The 17314-nt window shown below is 39.4% G+C and overlaps 1 long non-coding RNA gene across 1 annotated transcript; it reads right to left on the bottom strand.

Annotated features, from left to right (window-relative positions):
* Positions 1–13609: 13609 nt before the first annotated feature.
* LOC107114823 lies at positions 13610–13934 on the bottom strand. Its single transcript, XR_001482659.1, has 3 exons — positions 13906–13934; positions 13735–13821; positions 13610–13632 (listed from the first exon to the last, which is right to left on the bottom strand). It is a non-coding gene; the product is annotated as an uncharacterized LOC107114823 (long non-coding RNA).
* Positions 13935–17314: the final 3380 nt, after the last annotated feature.

Genomic DNA, 17314 nt, shown 5'->3' with positions numbered 1-17314 from the left:
ATCTTGGCATGTATTAATCACAAAACACTGTGAAGGAAACATGCTATTACTATGAATTCATGATCTTCCATATACTGATCATCATATGCTTTGATTAGGTATGCCACTAAATAGCTATACCCCTTTGGGGGTACGCGTTGTGCTACAGTATATTCTGTTAGTGTGAGGAGTCTGTGACAGTTCTTCTTGAGGCTCAGTTAGGGGGCTAAGGTCATGGTGGGTGTATTCATCTCCTGTTTAGTGGTCAGTTTCATAACAGTTTGCATAGAGAAACTCTTAAACTCAATAATACTCTAAGTTGCTAGGAGATTTTTTTAAAATTATTTTTTATTTTAGGAAAACAGAGGGGGTGACAGAAACAAAAAGGGAAAGAAGAAGAAAAAAGAGTTATACAACATAATTACATTCGTAGAAGACAATCAGGTAGTACAAAATGTATAGGACAGAGAATATTTTCCCTTTCATCCCCTTCACTATGAAGGAATCCTCTATAAAATACAAAATAGTTTTTATTTCTCTTGGGGTACAACTGTATTCATCATTTAAGTTTTTAGTTTCAAACTTCATAAGTTATTTTTTTATTACAATACTGGTTTCATCATTACTACATATTCAATATAACATATTTTCACCACTTCTACATATTCATTAGAATCTTTAATATATATCACAGAGTAAAAGAAAGTCTATTATATATTTCATGTCAAGAACCCATTTGTATTCGAGATATTACACTTAAAATTTTTAATTCTACTTCTATTTCATTACCATACATTTGTATATGATATTTTCTCACTGTTTGTTTGTCTTCTGTATATACATAATACACACTCCATCTCTCCTCAAATTTTGTTATAGATCTGTTTCTCAAATAAGTTGTTAATTTTGCAATTACTGTATATTCAAAGAGGTATTCATGGAAATTACTGCATAGATTAAAAGAACCAAATAATCGTGACAAATTATTAATTGACTGTTGAACATATGCTTGTGGTCTATGAGGAAGCGGTTACTTCTTGTAGTATTGAGAGAATTTCTTATTTGTGCATATTTGATTATTTATCATGCTAAATGGTGTATAAAGGACAGTGTAGCCCCAAATGGTGGGAACACCATGAAAACAATAGCACCTTCCAGTAAATAAGATTGTGTGAACTTTTGTTGTAAATTTACAATTTCAACTTCTAGGAAACAATTTACAGTAAGCAATTTCCACTTCCAAATGTTAATTTACAACTGTAATATGATCATCAAAAAGAACTCCTTTGATCATTTGGTATAAATACTGGTGAAATCCTACAGAATTTCGTTGGCTTCTGAAAGATCAGGAGGGGTTTAGTCTCCTGGGAAATTGGAAGTCAACCCGAAAGGGCCCTTTCACTTCTTGCATGCTTTGGGGTGGGATACTTTGTTTGCATTTTTCTGTATGTGTTTACAATTTATATTTCTTGAAATAGAAGTGTACTGTGTGGGCAAGCTGACACAGCGTCTTGCTGTTCACCTTGTCAGGTAAACTTTGAATACTGAGCCTTTTAAATAAAAAAGATATATAAGAAGAGAGACCTTTGCTTGGAGTGTCTCTGGCCAGCGCTCAGCGTTTCCAAACTTGCACCTTCTGCCTTTGGTAAGGAGGCATCACTCAGAGGAACATGAACCAGAGGGGGGGTGTTGGGACACATTTTTCTCACAACTATCTCATTCATAACTTTTTGTAATGGTATTATATACACCTCTTGCCACATCAGGGATATTGTGTTTTTTCCCTTTATCTCATTCATAACTTTTTGTAATGGTATTATTAATATTTCTTCAATATAATCCTGAGAGAACACTCATAAATTGTTCCTGTATTTCTTTTTCTGCATATATAATTTGATCTCCTTTCTTTATACCTCTTATTACTCTTTTTTATCTTTCCTTCCTGATACAATATGGCATATATCTGTCAGATTTATTTAAATGTTCAAAATAACTTTGTTTTAGAAATTTTAATTTTTTTCTGTACCTCTTCTACTTCTAACATATCTAATTGGTTTTTTAATTGTTTGATCTCTGCTAGTGTTTTTATTATGATTGTTTTTATGTTCTTGTTCCAGTCTCTGAATTTTTTCTGTTATTATCTTAATTCCTTCTAACCTTTCTTGCTTTTTTAAACAGTAGCTGCTAGTAGAATTCCTATGATAAAAGCTTTACTTGCTTCCCAAATTGTAGCTGGAGACATTCCTACTGTGTTGTTTATTTTAAAAAACTCTTTCAAATCTTTTTACACTTAGTTACACCTTGTTGTAGTATTATTTAATCACATCTTCTTGATTTTCTATTCTACTGCAATACTACTTCTATGGGATTGTGATCTGCCAATATCTTTGGTTGAATCTCTACTTTTTCTAAATTCATTGTCAACCTTTTTGATATCCAACATATCTATTCTTAAATATGTTTGATGTCTGTCTGAAAAGAAAATAAAGTCTCTGCCCTTTGGATGTTTGGTTCTCCAGGAGTCTTCTAATTCTAGCATTCCTATGTATTTAAATATATTTTATGTAATTTTCCACCTTTAATCCACCTTGATCTATCTTTTTTTTTGGTCTAGTACTCTGTTGATATCTCCAAGAATCATTATTTTCTCATCTTGGAAGTCTAGCATAGTTTGGGGGGAAATTCTCCCAAAAAATTAACTTTAGCCTCATTGGGTGCATCTGTTGTTGCTATGATGCATATTTTTGACTTCCAGGAGTCTCATTTTTAAAATTAGGTATCTTCCACCTTATTCTCTTTATTCTTCTAATACTTCTGATTGCGGGCTATTTATGTAAATGGATACTCCACATTTTTTGTCTTGTGCTGAAGCAAAATATGCTTTGCCCAATTATTTATTGTTTAAAATATGTTTGTATTGCTTCTTTATATGAGTTTTTGTAGGCATAATATATCATAATATATCAATATATCAGCCTCCTACACAGTAACTTCTTCTTGCTCATTAATTGAACAGATGTAGAGACATTTACTCCTACAGAAACAAAGTCAGAGGTAGTTAACAGAGGGAATGTAAAATAGATAATGCAACAATTAATGTATTTGAACTGCATAATTAGCAAAACAATTTGCATGGTATATAATCTAGGTTACCTGGATATGAGAAACTTCAATATGGCAACCTGAGCCATAAAGCTTCATTTTAGGAAGAGTGGTTACTTTGGTCTCTGGTATCAGTATCTGCTTAGAACGATTACAATGCAATACAAATACAATACAGAGCAATACAATACACTAACAAGCAGTTTCTTTACACAGACTAATCAGGTGCACCTAGGCCCATGAAATCAATGGGCCAAGATGCTAGCTAGATATTATTTTATTTATTATTTTTATTTACAGAATTTGTGTCCCACCTTTCCACCTTTGCAAGGGCCACCAAGGCTGCTAACAAGCACAATAAAAATAAAAGTATAAAACCATTAAAATCACACCCCAAGTACATACCATTAAAAAACTTTTTAAAAAGAGTTAAAATACATACAAACCATTAAAACATTGGGTAGGCAGGAGGGATCATTGTGGGAATGCCAAACAAAACAAAAAAGCCTTCACCCACTGGTCGAAGACAGCAACAAAAGGGAACAGATGACTCTCCCTGGGGAGAGAGTTCCAGAGTTTTGGTGCCATGACTAAGAAGGCCCTCTCCCAGGTTGCCACCTGCCTAATCTCAGAAGGTGGGGCACCTGAAGCAGAGCCTCTGAAGATGACCGTAGTGGTTGGGCACATTCATAAATTCAATATATTTAAGACTCTAATACACAAATTATTACTGTAACATGTCGTCAATTGACGGTTTTTATTAATGAGCTCTCACACCCCCTGAAGGTCAGTTCAGAATGGGCGTAATTCAGAATTATTGGGAACAAAAGGGAGAAAAATCACTGGAGGGTGGCAATAATTTTAAATCCACACTCTCGTAAAAATGTCTTCCTCCAGGATTCTTTAAGCTGTCAGAAACTTGAGCAGGCTGATTCCCCCCTCCCCCCTTTTCCCTTTAACTGACAATGGTCCAGGTTAACCAGTCTTAAGGGCTTTCTTCCATTTTTCTTTTTTCTCTGGTTAATTCACAAAATTATATTTTTCTGCATGTCTGGAGAGTCACTTGAATATCTAGAGAGGGAGACCCTCGACCTTGTCTGTGATAGGTCTTGTGCAGTTTTTGTCATCCGCACAGTGGCCAGCTGGTTTACTATCTATATACTGTTAGCCACCTGTGGCCCCTCTGTGGATAGCAAAATCTCCGGATCACGGCCACATGGATGCTCAACAGATCTTTCAGCAAACTTAGGGCACTTTCCAGGTTTGCAGAAAACCCTGAGTTTTAATAAAAACAGTAGGGATTTAAATTTCCCCCCAAAGAAATATGTGTTCTCTATGCAAGTGGAAAGAATGCACCTACTTCATGGGGTCCAGCAGGCTGGGAGCCATGATGGGCCCAGCATTGACAGCTCAGCAGGATGGGAACCATGTTGGGCCCAGTGTCGGCAAAGGTGCCCCAGAGCAGCCCTGGGCCTGGCAGCAGCATGGCACCACACTGTGCCCAGCAGCGGCAGCATGCCAGCCCAGAAGCCACACTGGGCCCAGCCGTGGAGCCACAGCAGTCCAGGAGCCACACTGTGCCCAGCAGTGACAGCCCAGGGGCCACGCTAGGCCCAGCAGTGGAGGCATGGCAGCCTGGGAATCCCACTAGGCCTGGGAGTGACACAACACTCTTGGAGCTTTGCTAGGCCTGGCCTTGGCAGTGCACAGTAGCCAAGAAGCTGCAGTAGATGGGGGAATGTTATTCTCCCTCCTGCAACTTCTGCCACGTTCCACCAAGCCAGCAGCCTACTGCCTACCTGCTGGAAGATAGCTGGGAAGAGCAGCAAGGGTGGGAGAGTGAATGGGAAAGGGAGTTGTTATGTACACGGACTGCCACCAGGTGTCCGCGGCTACAGTAGGAGATTAGCTCCTCTACACAATAGAAACCCTGGATCCTAGTTCCCCGAGCATTCACCAATAGCCTCTTTGGCGGGAAATTCAAACCCTCCAACGGGACTGTGGGTGTGTTGGGTGGGTGTGTATATAGTTGGCCTTGCAGGGCCGTTTTGCAGTTCCTGTGTGAAGTACAATAAACACGTCTTAACGCACATCGTGGTCCGAGTCTTCCATGTGGCGAACCCAGTACTTTACAGGGGTAGTGGAGTGCCAAGGGTAGGGGTAGAGGTAGATAGGGAAAGTTGCAAAGTTGGGGGTCAATGGAGTGCCAAGGGTATAGGGTGGCAGGAAAAGAGCATGGGTGGAGTGAGTGAATGCCAAGGTTGAGAAGCAGATAGGGAGAGCTGATAGGGAGAGCTGCAAAGGTGGGGGTGAGTGGAGTGCCAAGGTTGGGGGTAGTTGAGGAGAACAGCAAGGGTTGGGTAGACTGATGGGAAAGGGGGGCAGAAGAAATGGGGGCAGACTGACAAATAAGAGGAATGGGAGAAAAGAGTGAAATAGGTAGGAGGAATGGGAGAAAGGGGGGGAATAGAGGTAGGTTAGAGAAGGAGAGGGGTAGATTGACAGAGAAGGGATGGGGCAAAAGAGATAGGGGTAGGTTGACAGATAAGGGGAGGGGGAGAAAGAAGGGTAAGATTGTTAGAGAAGGAGGGAAAGAAACAAAGAAGGGGAAGTGATGTACACTTGCAAGTTCCCACTTGGTAGACATAAATCGCCTGGCAGTATCTGGAGCCTAACAATCGCCAGCATTAGCTTCCCTACTGGTTCAATCAGATATGTCTTGGAACAGGAAAACCAAGGAGGTGGTGGCAGCTGGGGACATTTCTAATAGGCTTACAAGGGCTGAAGAAATTCATTTTTCACCCCTTTTCTCTCAAAATTTTGCATCACCACTACTTGACACTTTTTCCTTTCAATAAAATTCAAAGCCAGGTAACCTTTTTTGTTGCTATTGCTTTAAACATCATGAAAGGTGCTCTGATGCTGGGTGGATATTAGCCACAAGGTATAGATAGGGGCTCTGGGGCAAGTGATGCTCTGTCTTCTTGGTGCTTGGGGGGGCCAACAGTGGGAGGGCTTCTAATGTCCTGGCCCCACTGCTGGACCTCCTGATGGCACTGGTATTTCTGGACACTGTGTGACACAGAATGTTGGACTGGATGGGCCTTTGGCCTGATCCAACATTGGCGTCTCTTATGTTCTTATGTTCTTATGTGAATGCTATGCTAGTTTGGTATAAGATATAGTATTTTAGCACAATCTTGTTTTTTTCCCATTCATCATAACCACAAGCTGCAATTTGTTTCTTTGGCACAGCATATTCGGATACCACAAGATAAAGTATATGTTGGTTTTGTCATTTATCACCTTATCTGCTTATCTCAGGTTCTGGAATATAAAAATGCTATTTATACACAAAATTTTTAAAATATATGTTTTGTACTGGCAGAGGACAACATATTTACGAGAATGCCACTTTATCAGATATTACAGTTTTTGCATTTAAGGCTGCGATAATCTTGAAAGAATGCCACATAAAAGTAAAAATGCCAGAAGTCAAAAACTGCAATATTAGACACACAGAAGCTCTAGACCAAGGACATCAGGAAGACACACAATTCCATTACTTTCAATAGGGACATGAGAGGTGACTTGGGTCCTGTCTTGAGAGTCAGTGCACTGTAGTGGATAGATTGGTGGACTAGGACCCTGGATGACCTGGGTTCAAATGCCCACTTCTACAATGGAAGCTCTCTGGGTGACCTTGGGGTTATCACAAACTCTCAGATTGGCCTAACTCACAGGATTGTTGTTGTGAGAGAATGGAGGAGGAGGAAATGATGTTCTGAGCCATTTGGGGCCCACTGTGAGTAGAAAAGTTGGATATAAATAAATAAATGCAAAATGCAGATGTGTCTTAAAATAGGAGTAGTCTTAGCTTGTTGCAACCACAAGGAATGTCTGATAGTACATGGTTTGTCCTACTGTTCCTTGTGTTTTCCTGTGAGACAAATTGCTATCAAAACAGACTAGCCTGAGCTGTTGAAAATTCTCTGTCAGCATGAAATTCTATATCCCATATTAAGAGAACTGTGCAAAACATTCTCCCAGTTTACTTTTCATAGCACACTTAAGCAGTGTTACACCTTTCTAAGTCCATTTAAGTCAATGGGCTTAAAAGAGTGTGACTCTGTTTAGGGTTGTAGTGTTAGACTCTGATCCTAGCCAATCCAGAATCACTCAAAACTGAATATTTCTGCAGCCCTTTCATGGTAGCCCCCCCCCCCGGGGGGGGACTGCTGACACATTTTTTATAGTAGACCCAACTGTTGGCTCAGCCATAATTTCACCTAAATAACCAGGTTTTGTGTACTCCTCTGGTGCTTTTGTGTGCCTCCAATGTACTAAGCCAGAGATCCAGCAGCACAGATGAAGCAGACCAGAAAGTAGGCCTAATTTTATGCCACAGGCAGGCCCATGAGAGGCTCTTACCTCTGACTGAGGTAACATAAAGTTCCCTTGTATCAAGTCAGGCTGTTGGCCATCTAGCTTACTATTGTATCCTCTGACTGGCCGGTGAACTCTAGAGCCTCAGACAAACCAAGGACTTTCAAATACCTACTACCTGGGGCATGGCATCGGTGCGGAAGATGGTGGATGCCTAACCTACTTGCTCCGGACCCAACCCTCCCTCTCTCAGCCGAAGTGACTTAACACCAGGCAGAAAAAACCTCACATGTCATACGAAAGTCTAGGCGAACTAAAAAAGCGGTGAAAGGTAACATTAAAAAAATTTTCCAAGCCCTACGTCTGCCCACACAGATGAAGCAGCCTACCGGGAAGCTTCTACGCCAAACCAAAATGGCATCTGACCACAGTGCGACGAAGAAAAAAGATAAAGGTTATGGTTAAAACTCTACAGGCAGCTTTGAAATCGGCATTGCAAAAGACTGGACAATCTATTTTAGAAAACCTTAATGCACAACTCAACGAAATATTGCAACCACTGGCGGAAGAAATCGAAGAGATCGAAAAATCACTGGCAGAAACAACAAATAACACGGAAACAGCCTTAACGCTGGGACAGATGCTACAAACGGAAGATCAACAATTGCAAAAAGACAATGACAACATGAAAGAAAGAATTTTAATTTCAGAGGGGTTGGCCAGAAGACAAAACCTGAAATTTAGGGGATTTCAAGAAGACAAAGATGAAACCCCGGACTTGCTGAAATCTATGAGCATGCGGCTAGCAGGGATCCTACAATGCGAAGAAGAAGTCTATCCAATCCTACTGAAGGCACATAGAATCGGGACTTTAAACAACCCAAACAGGAAGTTCCCAAGGGACATATTAGTTGCTTTTGCTGACTTGAGAGTTAAAACTACAGTTCAAAATATTGCAAGAGAAAAAGGACACTTAAAATACAATAAGCAGCAAATTTTAGTCTTCCCAGATTTACCATTGGAAGCTCTGCAGACCCACCAGAAACCTAAAACAGTTACTCAAATACTAAGAGAGGAAAAAGATATTCTATAGATGGAGCACTCCAGGAAAACTAACAGTGAAACACCAAGGCAAGCTTTACCATGCGACTGATGAGGACAGCGGAACCCGACTCCTGCAAATCTTAAACCTTGCTCCAGTATCAGAATCTGTAAAATAATCTGCAAAAAGGAGACTCTCTATGACTCTAACACCGATAAAAGCCAGCAAAGTACCAGTGAGAATCTCTACTAGCAAAACAGCAATGTAAAATAGACGCTCAGATAATGGAATGTTAACTGCATATATATAGGTATAATAGTTATTGCTTCAAGCTTTGGCTTAGATAAAACAAATTATAAGGAGCATAATTTTACAGTTAAATTTTATTATAACAAATGTTTCTTTCTTAAAACACTCAGAGGGAGGAGGGAAGGGGCAAGGGGATTGAGTAAAGAAGTTAGCTCCAAGTAAAGAAAAGAAAGTTTGACAGGACAGTAAAAGGGCTAGGATAGGAAAACCCAAAAGGTAGAAACAATATTATAGTGAATTCAAGTAGTTTAGTTGATATAGTTTATAGAGGTTAGAAAGGTTACAGAGTTAGTAGAAGGGAAAGGGACTAATAGATAAGAAAGTGCTAAAAGTGAAACATTAGCGGTTGGTACAGTAGTATAGAGTATATTTTGGTGACACTAAAACTTGAATTAGTAATGTCCTGGAATGTGAGGGGAATGAATAACAAAATTAAATGCAAAAAAACACACACCTACTACCTGAGATATTTTAACTGGAGATGCCACAGACTGAAACTGGAAGTTCTGCATGCAGAGCAAGTGCTCTACTTGATCCTCAGCTCTTTCCATTACTACTTGAGCTGCTTATGTAGGCTGTGATCAGACATTTGCCACAATTTGAGCCATTTAAATGTTCTGGCTTTGAAAAACTTTTCAGAGCAGCTAGAAAATAAAAACTGAGAACATCTAACCAAGGAAACGTAACAGAATTTTTCCTCATCATCACCAGTGATTCTTATTCTTTGTCTCAATGTCCATGTTTTTAATTTGAGTTGTATAATTCATTTTCTGATCAAATTTCTCTTATTAAAACGTTCTCCTCCATATCAAGCATATAGTTGGTGCATGAAAAACTTCATTCCTCTGCTGGGAAAAAGCAAATATAGCTTCTTTTTCTTATTTAATTCAACTACAGGGGCTAAATGGAAATTTAAGAAAGGGTGATTATACCTTTCACTTGCAGAAGAGATAAGATTTAATATTGGATTTTTATTACACAGTCTTATCTTAATCAATATTCATTTCATTCGTTACATTTGTAAAGTGAGGCTCATTTGTCATGCACCCAATATTGAACTCATTCCAAACTGTGCATTTCATAGTTTTGGAACATGAGCTAAAATGGAATAAAAGGGATACTGCCAAAGTTTAGTGTATAGCCACAGAACACAGTTGACAGGCCCATGCATCTTGAAGCAGCAGCAGCATTTATACAAATAAGCATGTGTATTTTATAGATAAGTTGAATAGATAATATCCAAAGGGATGTTTCCATGAGAATGCCAAAGGAACATGAAGCCAACCAGCTTCCTGAGGCTCTAGGAGGGTAACTGCTAAACGCAATAGTTCTAGATAGCCAGTACACAGTACAGTGTGGTGGATATGGCTGACGTACAAATTAAGATGTAAATCATGATGTATAATTATTTCTGTCTATATCATTTCCTCCCAAGGTGTTCTGGCAGCATAAATGGTCCCCCTGCTGATCACTGAACCTTCACCACAATCTGTGTGAGGTAGATTTGCATGTCAGCTTTCACTTGCTAGAATAAGACATAAGCTGGTGATGAGTTTGATCTACTTGACAGTTCTAGGCAGTCAGCTCAGCGGGAATGAACTGGTTCTGTCCTGTTCTGTCTTGTAATGAGTGACCAAGTCAGAATGACTAAGCAGTCTTAACCTGATTGGCTACTACTTGTATATAAGTGTTCATGCATTGTGCAGAGTATCTTCCTACTAATGTACCTGTGTATGGCGAAGCACTTTGTCAGTGCGTATCTTGATGTATATAGCTTGTGTAAATAATTCTGTATATAGTTTACACAAGACTGTTTGGACTGTTACTTCGCTGGATACTTCTAGCAACCCTAATACCACTTGTGTGGGCAGGCACGCTACACCAATCACAGGTGGATTGGCCATTATAGCCACTACGACTTATCCTGATGCACCGATGGCTGTCTCTGGCACCTGGGTCGGTCCAGCCCAGTTGCCCAAGGGCTGTACACAGCCTGCCCAAGGTCTGTGTGGTGAATGGAGACTGTGCTGGGCTGACTGGACAGACAGGCTACCTCTTTTTGGTGTAGTGGTTAAGTGCGCGGACTCTAATCTGGGAGAACCGGGTTTGATTCCCCACTCCTCCACTTGCACCTGGCTGGATGACCTTGGGCAAACCGTAGTTCTGATAAGAGCTGTTCTTGAAAAAAGAGTAGTGTCTGTTAGAGCTCTCTCAGCCCCACCTATCTCACAGGGTGTCTGTTGTGGGGAGGGGAAGGGAAAGGAGTTTGTAAGCCGCTCTGAGACACCTTTGGGTAGTGAAGGGCAGGGTATAAATCCAATCTCTTCTTCTTCTTCTTCTTCTTCTTCTCTCCCTGTCTTTGGGTAGGACTGGAGTGAGCCAGGAGATTAGACAGGTAGTCCCTCCTTTGGGAGGGGTGGCCAGAGTGGGCTGGGGAACGGGGTCTTTTCAGGAGCTGTTTTTTCCTCCCAGTCCATCCCTGCAATTATATGAGCCCCTGGCTGCAGTGGCAACAGTTCAGAAACAGATGTGCCACTAAAAACCAAGCCTCAGATCCTGGAAGGAAGAGAACCATTTTATAGTTGTTGGCAGCTAGGTAGCAGCTTTCATTTTACATACCATCTCCTGCTGAGGCAGAAATTAAGTGCAATTAAGATATAAAGTGCACAGCTTCGCTATCCACAGGCAAAACAAGCCCTGACAACAGGTCTTGACAGTTTTGAACTCTCTCCAGAGGCCAACAGAATCTATATAATTTTAAAACAGCAACAGAACACCAGATGTCTTTACAAACTGATGGCTAAACAACAAAGATTTTGGAGTTTTATTGTCCTTCCTTTTGTAATAATGAGTGTAAGACTATATGTTAGACCCAATACTAGAGAAGAAAGGGAGATATTGTTTGGAGTAAGATTGTTATGGAGATGGAAGGAGAGTTCCAAGGTTTAAATAAATGCAGGTGGTTATGCTGCAGGCATAGTTTTATCTCCCATATCATGGATTCACAGAAATGTATTGATTTTATTAAATTTACTGAATAACTACAGCCAGTCCTAATAAATCTAGCATTATATTGTGGTGTGTGACATATTCTCTAGATGGGTTTGAAATGTGGCAAATAATTTACTGGAGAGGCCAGAGCTTTCAAATATATAACCTGCCTTGAGCTTGATTGTATAAGGTATGCAATAGTGTAGGGCAGTGGTGGCCAAACTTGCTTAACGTAACAGCCACATAGAATAAACATCAGATGTTTGAGATCCGCAAGACATGAAAAAATATTACAAACATCTTTTTTATTGAAAAATATGCAAATTTGCTTTTTATTAACATTAAATTAGACTGTGTGAAAGAGCCATAGGGCTCCCAAGCTGCAATTTGGTCACCCCTGGTGTAGTGGTTCCCAGCCCTTTTGATATGGTGACCCCATTACTAAATTTACTCAGTATGGTGAACTACTGATTTATTGTCACATGAATTTTGGAGCCTAGTTCTTAGGCAACTGACAGTTTTGTGCATTTTGAGTGCAACTTCAATGCTACTTCCACATCCAGAGGCAGTAATCCTCTGAATCCCAGAGCCAGGAGGCAACATCAGGGGAAGGCCTTTTATTGGCCATCCAGGTTGCCCACTATGTGAAACAGGATGCTGGACTAAATAGACCATGGGTCTCATCCATGTGATTATGTTCTTATTTATTTCTTATCCAATCATTCCTAATGGCTGAAGGATTTTTTTTAATGCAGCCAATTATTGTCATCTAAACTAGTCATAGGTTTTTGAATTGCTTTTAGTTTGACTATTGATAACAATTCCCACATCTTCAAGAACAGTTCTAATTTTCCAGGCAATGTTGGCTGTTTCCAATAATGTGAAACTCTAAAGTTTGTAGCTCTGCTTCCCAGCATTTTTGATTCATGCCTATGAGAGTGGAAGAAATGTGCTTTCTATAAAAACCTCTTTAAAATCCATGTAATACCTTTTATTAAGACCAACCAAAATGGCACAAAACAGTGTACAAGCTTTTGAGTTTTCCAGCCTTCATCAGGCTGGATATTAACAAACAACATGAGAGGAGGAAAAGAAGTTGTTCCAGGCCATGTAGCCTCATGGGATCATGGCCAGAAACAAATCCATTGTTTTAATATCTATTCTGGATATATCATGAAGCAGCCAGGTGGCTACTGGGAAGAGGGAGCTGGCCAGAATAGGCAAGAAGAAGGTTTAAGATCTTGAAGGTGTCACAGGATTCTTTTCCAGTTACCCATCAGCCAATCCTAACTTTGCCAATATCCAGGTGGGGCCAATAGTGACGCCAATGTCCAGGTGGAGAAAATCAAAGAAGGGATCACAGTACAGGAAATACATCAACACAAAGAAACACTGTGATGAAATTGACAATAACATTTAATTCTTATGAACATTGATAAAAACTTTTGCAATATAGCTCAGGAAATTCTAACATATTCAAGAAAAAATCCAACATCCTCTATGAGCACCCGGTTTTATACTCATTTCAAAACCAAACAAAGGTTAGTGGAAAGGAGGGCCAATATAAAAACTTTTTATAAAAAGAGGTACATGTATTTATTGATAATATCAAATTAAAATATATATAGGGGCCCAATTACAACCAATGTACATAAACCATAATCATAACCAGGGCTAAAAAAAATCACCTGACGCGTTTCGGCCGAATCGGCCTTCCTCAGAGGTCATACAAATGTGGCTAGATGGTAAATAGTTACATTCATAAAAACACAATCAAAAATATATACAAAATACAAATTCAATCAGGACCATAAAGAAAATTGCTGTAAAGATAAAAAATAGAATATTAAACACACATATTTTACAACCAATAAATTTTTTTTTAAAATCTATAAAGCCAATCAATGAATATACTACAAACTTACTTCAGAAGAAAAATAACCAGGCACAGGGTAAATATGCGCATACAACCTTTTTAGTGCAATCACTAGCCCAGTAGTTATAAAATCAACCTAAGGAATAAAATGAAAATCAGTATATCAAGCAATTTAAAAGCCAAAAGTGCATAATAATAGTAATAATTGTAAAATAGTTACCTATGGTCCACAAATAACCTTCTTAGATTGTGTTGCCACAATGTTCACAAGTAAAAAGCAGTGTGGATAAGTTTAAAATGCTGGAGCTTTATAATAAGGTAATCTGGTCATGTGATTGCACCTTACACATAGAGTATACCATTAAGGGATAAAGAAACAGTACAAATTTATACATAATAGAACAGTCCATATATATATAAAAAATACATGCTATACCAACAAGATTATATTGCACACCAGTCAACATGCTCATTCAGGCCATATGGGGTTTCAACAATCTTCCTCAGGAGTAGTCCTGTTATGTTAGAAGGTGTCAGCCTCTTGATACATTTTAACTACTTCTTTTGCTTCCTTCAAATAGTAGCAGCATTAACATCTTTTTTACTTTCTTCAAATTATTGCAGTTTTTCTTTTTCAAATTATCCTAAAACAAACTTTTATAAATTTTTAAAAATTATTACTTTTTAACTTCAACAATTTTAAACTTACTTCCAGTTCCATTTCAAGTATTTGTAGTAGGAGCAAGCCAGTTAATTAATTTCTTAATAGTAGCAACCAGTCCTCTTTTCTTATCTGGCTAGAAGCCTTCTTATTTCAAATTGGCTGGCTCTCTATCTCAGGTTGCTGGCTCAGTTGCTCTCCAGTAGATTATAGAAGTAACATTTCCGTCTTCTTTTCTATCTGGCTAAAAGCCTTCTTCTTAAATAAGCTGATAAATGCTCTCCACCTCTCAGGTTGGAACTGAAACTGTTCTGATTGATTCCATGCAGCTGCAAGTTACATGCTTCTTTCTTAAAGCTATAGACCATTTAAAAGGTTATCAAAGGCTGAACCCCTAAATGGAACTGGAAGTAAGTTTAAAATTGTTGAAGTTAAAAAGTAATAATTTTTAAAAATTTATAAATTAGAACAAAACCAAGTATAACCAGATTGCTGATGGTATTACATTGAATCTTGCTAGGGGAAAGACTCTGCGCTGTTGCGGTGCTTGGGGTCTCTCTCTTGCATAGACCTTTATAGGCATAACACAGCAACAAAGAGAACAATGAAACAAATGAAAAATAAATAGAATGAAATTACACCATTCTGCACTAACAAGGGATCGTTTTTAAACTTTTCGGAAATAATAAACTCAGTTGGGAATATAACAATTCTAAAGAATACAAGGGGGTTAGGACTTGTACGCCCTTACCCTAAGCTTCCAAACATAGGCTAAGAATTTGGCAACAGACAAAGTAATTGCCGAGAACTTATCAGACAATAGAATTTTAAGGTCGTTGTCAGTCAGATTCCTTGTGGTAGGTAAGTGGGGACTAATCAGATAGCTACGCATAGTAGAATAATGAGGACAACGTAGAAGGATATGAGTAACTGAATCAGGTTCACTATAGAGGCAATTGCATGTTCTGGCCCTATAGGGTATACCCCTACATCTGCCTAAAACAACAGCTGAGGGGAAAAGATTGAATCTCGCTAGCATAAAAACCCGCCAATAAAGTGGGATTGTTAAATTAGAGATGTACAAAGCTATAGAGGCTTGGGGGGGGGAAGGTCAAGGAAGTGTGGGGAACAGACTCCATAACTCCCAGCATTAATTATTTGGGCTTCCATATTCCAAATCCTCCTCCGCACCACCTGCAAAATAGCTGTTTCACCACAATTGTACAGAGAGGCCAAATCAATTCCCATGGATTTGATTTTCTGCACTATAGTTTGTGACCAAGTAGAAATATATGGGTCTGCAAGAAGTTGAACAATAACGCTGTTGGGGGAAGAACTAAAGTGCAAATGCAACCAATATATAATAAAGGTGATCCACGCCCGAGATTCAATAAGGTGGGCGCCTAACTCCACACAAAGAGAGAAATAAGATACAGAGTTAGGAAAACCTAAAATCCTATGGGAAAAGGTAGCACGTATTAGTTCTACTTTTTAATTAAAGTTTTGGATCCATATAGGTGCCGATATGGGGTCATTCGGCCTACCATAAGGGGCATCTCAAAGTTCAAGGGGGAACAAGATTTGTTGGCTAAGGTGTAAAGCCTTTGAATTTCAACATCGAGAACTCTACATTTAAATCATATGAAAAGCGCCTATAAATGGAAGCATAAACAATAAGTCCAATGGGATGCCCATGGTAGTTATTTTATTCTCAATGTATGATAGCCATTTAGACATATTTGACTGTGTGAGCATGTGTTGTATGAGGCTCCCTTAGTCTACATTGTAATGTAAGCCATGCACCAGATTCCACAGAATTTAACCCAGTTTCTAAACATAGAGCTGCATAAGGTACACAGCACAGCATTCCCATGATCTTTCGGAGAAATTTAGATTGAATATCTCCAATGGTGCTATTAAGTGTGCTTATCCATATTGAAATACCATACATGAGTTGTAGAATTACTTTGGCTTTGAAGACTTTTAATACAGCTGATATGAATTGATTGCCTCTGGTGTAGAAAAATTGGGAAATCGCGGAAGCATTGACATTAGCCTTATTTATTACTGAGTTTCATTGCAAAGACCAAGATGTGTTATACTGGAAGTGCAAACCTAAGTATCTAAAATTTTTGACTTGTCCAATTGTCCATTTGAATAGTTTCCAAGTTTTGGAAAAGACAAGTATTTTTTATTTTTCATGATTTAGAAGTAATTTATTTGTTATAAAATATGAAAGGCATCTCTTTAGTAAATGCTTTAACTCAATTTTGGAGCAGGACAGTAGTACCATGTCGTCTACATATAATAGTAGAGGGACATGGACAAAACCCAATTTAGGAGCATGGCCATCAACAGCTTCAAGGTAAGGGAAAAACATTTAGGAACAGGTTGAAAAGAAAGGGTGCAAATATACAACCTTGTTTGGCCTGGTCACACTAGCGGGAAAAGCTGCGGCAGAAGTGCGGCTTTTTAGAGGCGCAGCAAATTGAAGTGTGGTATCGGGATCACACAGATCCCCCGAGGTGAGGCGCATTTGCTCCCCGCCATGATCACATGCCAAGGGGGAAGTGATGGGACGAAGGGCGAGGCAAGGCAGCTGCACAGTTGTCCGCATGTGCAGTGTGGCAGGGCCTTGCATACCATGGGATACGGGCACATCGGCGATCACACGACCACCCATGCTGCGCATTTCCAAGTAGGTAGTAGTGTTTTGCTGGTATCTTTTAAATCCGCATTTTCCGACGGAAGGGACAGGTTGGGGGCGGGGGAGCGACGCTTGCCAGATGTTGGCATCTGATTGCGCCGGTTTAATCCACCCTCAACCCATCCGTTTCACGGGGCCAAAGACTCCCTTATTGAATGGGATTTTTGAAGTTAATTTCCCTGACAGTGAACATTTAATTTGGCATTTTGTAGAAGTATATAGCTTTTTTATAAGGTTAAGGAGCCTCTTGTCTATATTTAG

Source organism: Gekko japonicus, unplaced genomic scaffold, assembly GCF_001447785.1.
Source record: "Gekko japonicus isolate JY-2015 unplaced genomic scaffold, Gekko_japonicus_V1.1 scaffold1762, whole genome shotgun sequence".
Lineage (NCBI taxonomy): Eukaryota > Metazoa > Chordata > Lepidosauria > Squamata > Gekkonidae > Gekko > Gekko japonicus.
The sequence above is the reverse complement of the archived record's forward strand: the minus strand, read 5'-3'. Positions and strand labels throughout refer to the sequence as shown.